The following is an 8,185-nucleotide window of genomic DNA, read 5'->3' as shown; positions in this document are numbered from 1 at the left end:
TTTGCTGGTGTAGAGGAATCCAACAGATTTTTGGATGTTGATCTTATATCCTGCAACATTGCTAAATCTCTCAATTAGTTCCAGTAGGTTTTTGACTGAATCTCTTGTGTTTTCTATGTATAGGATCATATCATCAGCAAATAGGGATAGTTTGACTTCTTCCTTACCAATTTGGATGGCTTTTATTTCCCTCAGAAAGGAATTCTTGATGAAAATATCAAAACCACACTTTACTCCCTGATATGAAGAGAAGCTCAGTGCCTGTGTGTTGAATGAATGGAAGTCAAAGCAGTGTCTACTTCTCTGTCACCTGTGAACCTCTCACTAAGTTCACTTCTTCTATGAATTGACTCATGTATAAGGTTTTCATTGTGCCTCTCCAGCTACCTCCCTTCCTCCCCTAGTTTTCCCCCATTCTTTTAAAGCTATCTCTTTGGATATCTTTGACAAGCTTCCTTAGGAAGGACAGGGCCTCAGGTGAGGTGCTCTAGAGCCAAGGTAGAACCTGTAGGAGCTGAGGGCTGAAGTAGGGTGGGATCTGTATACCCCTTCCTCACATTAAGCAGTATCTTTAGGTTCTGTAGAGGAACACAACTAATGAGATGTATATATAGAGTGAAGAACTGGTGGTGCAATGGTTAAGAGCTGGTATATAACCAAAAGTTTGGTGGCTTGAAACCACCCAGTGGCTGTGGGAGAAGGACTTACTGATTTGCTTCCATAAGGATTACAGCCAAGAAAACCCTACAGAGGAGTTCTAATCTGTCACATGGATAGTTGTGAGTCAGAACCAACTTAGCAACACCTAGCAAACAAGAAAGTAGAGAGAGATTTAAAAGGAGATTGGGTCACATAATTGTGGGGGCTAGAAAATACAAAATCCATATATCAGGTGACAAGCTGAAGATTCCTGGTAGCTCATGGGGTTGTAGGGGTACTTGGAAGTCCAAGAGGAGCCCTGATTGCACAGTGGTTAACTACTCATTTGCTAACCAAAAGGTCAGCTGTTCTAACCCACCAGTGGTTCTGTGGGAAAAAGATGTGACAGTCTGTTTCTGTAAAGATTATAGTCTAGGAAATCCTGTGGGGAAGTACTACTCTATCCTACAGCATCATTATTAGTTGGAATGGACATGAAGGCAATGGATTTGGCATGTTCAGAATCCATAGATCAGGTGGTAGGCTGGAGATTTCTGCACGCATGCATCTCAATGTCTATAGGTCAGGTTACAGGAAGAGTACAGAGTTAAAAGAGAGAGAAAGTTCTGGAAAAATATCCATTTATAGTCTTAAGGCAGACCACACCCTAAGGAATTACCCTTTCAACTGAGTGTTTGATTACATTGTGTTAGATTACATAATGGAACAGCAACTACTCTAGTGTTTGTCAAACCACCAGGAACCATAGCTTGGCCAAGCTGACAAATAAAATTAACCATCACGGGCAGAAAAGCCTTTCATGAAGGGGGTATGAGTGAAAATTTCTATGTTGACCACACTATCTCACTTCTTTCACATGTCAATCCAGGAAAGAGCTGCAATTCTCCCTCTCTAGGATTGCCTTACTTTCCATTTGTTCTGAGACATCAATTGTCACCATTTTCTTGAGTTTCTTTCACATCTTCCTCATTTCCTTATCTCTAACTCCTTCCTTTCTGGCTATAGACATTCACAAGTCTCTTCCATGAGGAGAAAATTTCCTTATCCATCATCTTCTTAAAATAGTTCCCCATTGTACTCCTTCTTACCACTGTAAAGCTTCTAGAAGGAGTAATATATATATATATATATATATATATATACACACACACACACACACACACATATATATATATATATATATATATATATATATATATATACACACACACACACACACATATATATATATATATATATATATATATATATATATATATATACACACATACCATCTCAAATCTCAATCATTCCGAGAAAGTTTGGGCAATCCTACTTCCGTTGTGATACTGCCTCGGAAACCCAAGGAGGGGTCGCTATGAGTTGGGGCCGACTCGACAGCAAATAACAACAACATATACATACCATCTCAAATCTCAATCATTCTTTTTTGAATGGCTTTGTTGAGATACTATTCACATACAGTAAAACTTGCAAAAGCTAGAACCTGTGTAAGGTGGATACCTGTCAGAGAAGGAAATCTCAAATATTTTCCACTAAAATGAAGGATAGAATAGTGGTAAGATTGTACCCTGTAAAAGGTGGAAAACTTGTGAGACCCAGAAAAGTAAAGCAGTCCCCTTGAGTTCTGTCTCTTATGTATTTCACTGTATCATAGAACTAAGGTGTTCTTGTGGCAAAATGGTTAATCACTTGATGTGGTAACCAAAAGGTCAGCAATTTGAACCCACCAGTGACTCTGCAGGAGAAAAGATTTGCTCCTGTAAAGATTACAGCCTAGAAAATCCTATGGAGTAGTTATTTTTCTGTCCTTAGGGTCATTATGATTTGGAATACACTCGATGGCACACAACAACCACACAATTCACTCATTTAAAATGTCAAATAAATTTTCTGCCACTATTGAAATGATTATGTGATGTTGGATTTTTAGTATATTCACAGACGACACAAATGGTTGAATGTTCTACTACTGGGCAAAAAGTTGAAGGTTTAAACTCATCCAGAGGTGACTCAAAAACAGGGCCAGTGATTTGCTTCTGAAAAGTCACAGCCTTAAAAACTCTATGGAATAGTTGTACCTTGCACATATGGGATTGACAGGAGTCAGAACTGACTTGACAGCAACTAACAATAACAACAGCCATAGTTAAGTTTACAGCATTTTCATCACCTCCAAAAGAAACCCTATGCTCTTTATCACCTTTCTAACCACTCTTCTCCATTAAGCAATCACTAATCTACTTTTTTGTCTTTTTAGATTTCCCTACTCTGGGTTTCATATAAATTAAATAATATAATTTATAATATTTTGTAACTGATTTCCTTTACTAAGCGTGTCTTTAAGCTTCATCCATGTTGTAGCAATACTAGTACTGTTTTAGCAGTATTAGTAATTTATTCCTTTTTATGAATGAATAGCATAACATTTTATGTATATAGAACATTTTGTTTATCCAGTTTTCAACTGGTGGACATTTTCTTTTCTATCTGTTAGGTATTGTGAATGATGCTGCTGTAAACATTTGTGTACAAGTTTTGGGGGACTTTTATTTGCCATAGAGTGGAATTAATGACTCATATGGTAACATTCCACCACTCAGCTCTCTGTTGTTCTGAGGTGGCTTGCATGTTACTGTAATGCTGGTAGCTATGCTACCCATATTTCAAATACCAACAGGTCACCCATGGTGCACAGGTTTCAGCAGAGCATCCAGACTAAGGCAGTCTAGGAAGGAGAATTTCAATCTACTTTTGAAAAAAAAATTGGCCGGTGAATACCTTATGAATAGCAGTGAAACACTCTCTGATATAGTGCCAGAAAATGAGCCCTTCATGGTGGAAGACACTCAAAACACAACTGGGGAAGAGCTACCTCCTCAAATTAGAGTCAACATTAATGATGTGGATGGAGTTAAGCTTGGGAACTTTCATTTGATGATGGTGCATGACTCAAAATTAGATGAAACAACTGCAAACATCCATTAATAACCAGAACATAAGATGTACAGAATATGAATCTATGAAAATTGTAGGTTATCAAAAATGAAATGAAACTCATAAAGCTCAATATCCTAGGCATTAGTAAGCTGAAATGGACTGGTATTAACCATTTTGAATCAGAGAAATGTATGGCCTTATGGTGGTTATGTTTGTGTGTCAGCTTGGCTGGACTTAGCTGAGTGGCTGGGTAGCTGGTGGTAGTTATTCCCCACAATGAAACTGGCAATCAACTCCATGGTGGGATCCACCACAAGCAGCTGAGTGGCTGTCTTTGGGTATGTGGTCTGCTTCCCGTATATAAGCAGCTGGTTTGGGAATGGTCTCTAGCTTATGGCATGCTTGGACCCTGCATGTAGATGTGTCATTGTTCAGCAGCCTGCCATGCTCTGCTGACCTTGGCACTTACAATGGACTTGAACTGATAGCCTGCTATGTGGTTTGGTAACATTGGGACTGTGACATTTTACTTGTCGACCTTGGGCTTGGCAGCCTCAGCAGTCAGCAGCTGTCTGAGTGAAAAAAAGCCTCTATTCAGTGGGTTGGGAGGTGGAGGCAAAACTGAAGCCCAAGGCTGAGGGGCTTTCACCTAGCCCCTAGAGCCTGGCACTTTGAACTTGGAGTTAAAGCCTCCAAATTTTGAGAGAATAAACTCCTGTTTGTTAAGGCCATCCCATTTGTGGTATATTCTTGTCAGAGTGGTATGAGGTAACTAGAACAGGCCTTGATGCCAGGAATGAAATATTGAAGGGAATGACATAACATTAATCATCAACAAGAACATTTCGAGATTGATCCTGAAGTACAAAACTGTCAGTGTTTCCATACTCCTGCAAGGAAGACCAATTAATACAACTTTTATTCAAATTTATGTACCAACTTATGCCAAATGTGAAGAAACTGAAGATTTTTACCAACTTTTGCAGTCAGAAATTGATCAAACATGCAATCAAGGTGCACTGATAATTACTGGTGATTGGAAAGCAAACATTGGCAAAAAGAAGAAAAGTAAGTGAATAATTGGAAAATAATTGCCTTTGTGCCAGAAATGACACTGGTGATTGCATGATAAAATTCTGACAGACCAATGACTTATTCATCACAAATATTGTTTTTCAACAACAAAAATGACTATACATGTGAATCTCTCCAAATAGAATACACAGGAATGAAATTGGCCACATCTGTGGAAAGAGACCATGTAGAATCTCAATATCCTCCATTAGAATAAGGCCAGGATCCCACTGTGGAACAGACCATCAATTGCTCATATGCAACCTCAATTTGAAGCTGAAGGAAAATAAAAGAAGTCCATGAAAGCCAAAGTATGATATTGATTATATAACATCTGAATTTAGAGACTACTTTAAGAATAAATTAGATGCATTGAATACCAATAACCAAAAACCAGATGAATTGGGGGTGACATCAGGATATCACAAAAGAAGAAAACAAAAGATCATTTGAAAAACAGGAAGGGAACAAAGACCAAAATGAATGTCAAAAGAAACTCTGAAACTTGCTCTTGAAAGCAGAGTAGCTAAAGCAAATCAAAGAAATGATGAAGTAAAAGAGCTGAACAGAAGATTTTAAGGAATGGCTCGAGAAGATGAAACCAAGTATTATATATAAAGCAAGGTGCAAAGCCCTGGAGTTAGAAAACCAAAAGAAGAGAACACACTTGGCATTTCTGAAGCTGAAATCATTGAAAGAAAAATTCAAGCCTTGAGTTGCAATACTGCAGGATTCTATGAGCAAAATATTGAACAATGCAAGAAATATAAAAAGATGAGAGTACACAGAGTCATGGTATCAAAAAGAATGATCAACATTCAACCATTTCAAGAGTTAGCATAAGATCAAGAACTGTTTTCACTGAAAGAAGTTCAAGCTTCACTGAAAGCATTGGCTTTGAAAAACAAGCCTCCAGAAACTGATGGAACACCAGTTAAGATGATTCAATAAATGGACATAATGCTGGAAGCATTCACTTGCCTATGCCAAGAAATTTGGAAGACAGTTACTTGGCTGTGGTAATTAAGGTTGTATGTCAAGTTGGCTGGGCCATGATTCTCAGTGGTTTGGTAGTTACAGTGTTGTCATCCCCTGTGATGAGAGCTCATATAATGTAAACACCTGTATAATGAGACCTGCTATGATCACCCAATCAATTGAGAAGGAGCTTTCTTGGGGGTATGGTGTACTTCCAATATATATGGACATTCTGGAAAAGCTGTTTAGCTTTTTGCTCAATCTGGATCCTGCATCTGACTCATCACCTGACCTATGGGTCTTTGCATTTGAACAAGCAACCTGTCATATTGCATGCAGATCTTGAGGTATTTGCTTTCACAGTTTGTGAGCCAGCTGCCTGCTGTGTGGCCTGCTGATCTTGGGTCCATCAGTCTCTGCAGCCAACAGCTGGCTACATTGCCTGCCAGTCTTGGGTTTTTCAGTCCCTGCAGTTACATGAGTCAGGAGAAGCCTCAAGCCTGAGGTCTGACCCATAACCTTGGGACTTTCCAGCCTCTAGAACCATGTGAGACATTTCCTTTAGATAAATCTCTCTCTCTCTCGATACATAGTAGATAGATAGATAGATAGATAAATAGATACAGATACAGATATAGATATAGATACAGAAATAGACAGTTCTGGAGGTGTAGTGGGTAAGGCATTTGGCTGCTAACCAAAAGGTTGGCACTTCAAATCCACTAGCCACACCACCAAGGAAAGATGGGGCAGTCTCCTTCTGTAAAAATTTACAGCCTTGGAAGTCAATGGGGGTCGCTATCAGTTGGAATTGACTTGATGACAGTGAATTTGACTTTATGTGTGTGTGTGTGTGTGTGTGTGTGTGTGTATTTGGTGACATAGTAGGTAAGACATTTGGCTGACCGTAAGGTCAGTGGTTCAAATCCACCAGCTGCTCCATGGGAAGAAGATAAGGCAATCTACTTCCGTAAAGATGTTGTTGTTGTTGTTGTTGTTGTGTGCCATCGAGTCGGACCCGACTCATAGCGACCCCTCCTTGGGTTCCCGAGGCAGTATCACTACGGAAGTAGATTGCCCCATCTTCCTTCTGAGGAGTGGCTGGTGGGTTTGAACCGCCAGCCTTCTGGTTACCAGTCAAGTGCCTTAGCCACTATGCTACCAGAGCTCTTGCATGCTAGGGGGTTGGAAATTAACCCAAAAATGATTCAAGCACCTCTACTTCAGAGAAATTTCTAGGGGCCCAGTGGTGTGGAGCATATTGAGATATTTCTCCTAAAGTGGAGGATAGATTATTTCACCTGGCCCTTTTCACAAATAAAATGTTAGCACAATATCTGGTGTGTGTCTTTGGACTTTGGAGGCAAAATATCCCTCATGTGGGTGTGCTATTCTAACCTATTTATCAAGTTACTCAAAAAGCTGCTAGTTTTGAGTGGGGCCAGGGCAACAGAAAGCTCTGCAACAGGTTTAGTCTGCCATGCAAGCTTTTCTTCCACTTGGGCCATACAATCTGTCTGATCCAGTGATGCTGAAAATGTCAGTTGCAGATAAAATTGCTTATTGCTGTTTTTGCAGGCCCTTATTGGTGAATCACAGTGCAGACACTTATGATTTTGGAGCAAAGCCCTGCCACCCTCTGTAAGTAACTACACTTTTTTTGAGAAGCAGTTTTTGGCTTGTTAGTGGACCTTTTAGTTGTTAGTTAGTAGAGACTGAACACCGAACTCTAGACTACCAAGTCATCATGCAACCTGAACTGCCCATCAGGGACTGAGTGTTGTCTGACCCACAGAGTCATAAAGTTAGATGTGCACAGCAACATTTCATTATTAAATAGAAGTGGTATGTAAGAAATTGGGATGGACTTGAGGGTACAAGTAAGTTTCATGAGAAAGTGGTCCAAATGCCTATTGTTTCCACTTTAGTCACATTACCTTTCCTTTCCAGTCTGCATCTATGGCCTCATGGGAGTTCCTTAAGATCAGTTGACTGAGGAAGAGAAAACTTATGCCTGGTTTACAGAGAGTTCTGTGTGAAATGTAGGTACCCCTCAAAAGTGGACAGCAGCAGCACTGTGTCCCCTTTCTGGGAACACCCTGAAGGACAGTGGTGAAGGTAAGTACTCCTAATGGGCAGAACTTCAAGCAATATATCTGGTTGTTTACTTTTCTTGGAAGGAGTAATGACCAGATTTGTGATTTTCTACTGATTGATGGGCTATGGCCAATGGTTTGGCAGGACAGTCAAAGACTGTAAAAATTTTGAAAAGATTGGAAAATTGGTGAACATTATTGCTGATGTCAGATAGATCTTGACAGAAAGTAGAGAATACCAAAAATATGTTTTTCTGTGTTTTATTAACTATGCAAAGGCATTCTTTGTGTTGTTGTTGTTGTTAAGTGCCATCGGGTCGTTTCCGACTCATAGCGACCCCATGCACTGCAGAACGAAATACTGCCTGATCCCGCACCAGCCCCACAATCCCTGCTATACTTGAGCCCATCATTGCAGCCACTGTGTCAATCCATCT

Source organism: Orycteropus afer, unplaced genomic scaffold (assembly GCF_000298275.1).
Source record: "Orycteropus afer afer isolate SDZICR_OR568_19922 unplaced genomic scaffold, OryAfe1.0 scaffold00027, whole genome shotgun sequence".
Taxonomy (NCBI): Eukaryota; Metazoa; Chordata; class Mammalia; order Tubulidentata; family Orycteropodidae; genus Orycteropus; species Orycteropus afer.
This window is presented reverse-complemented; position numbering follows the sequence as displayed.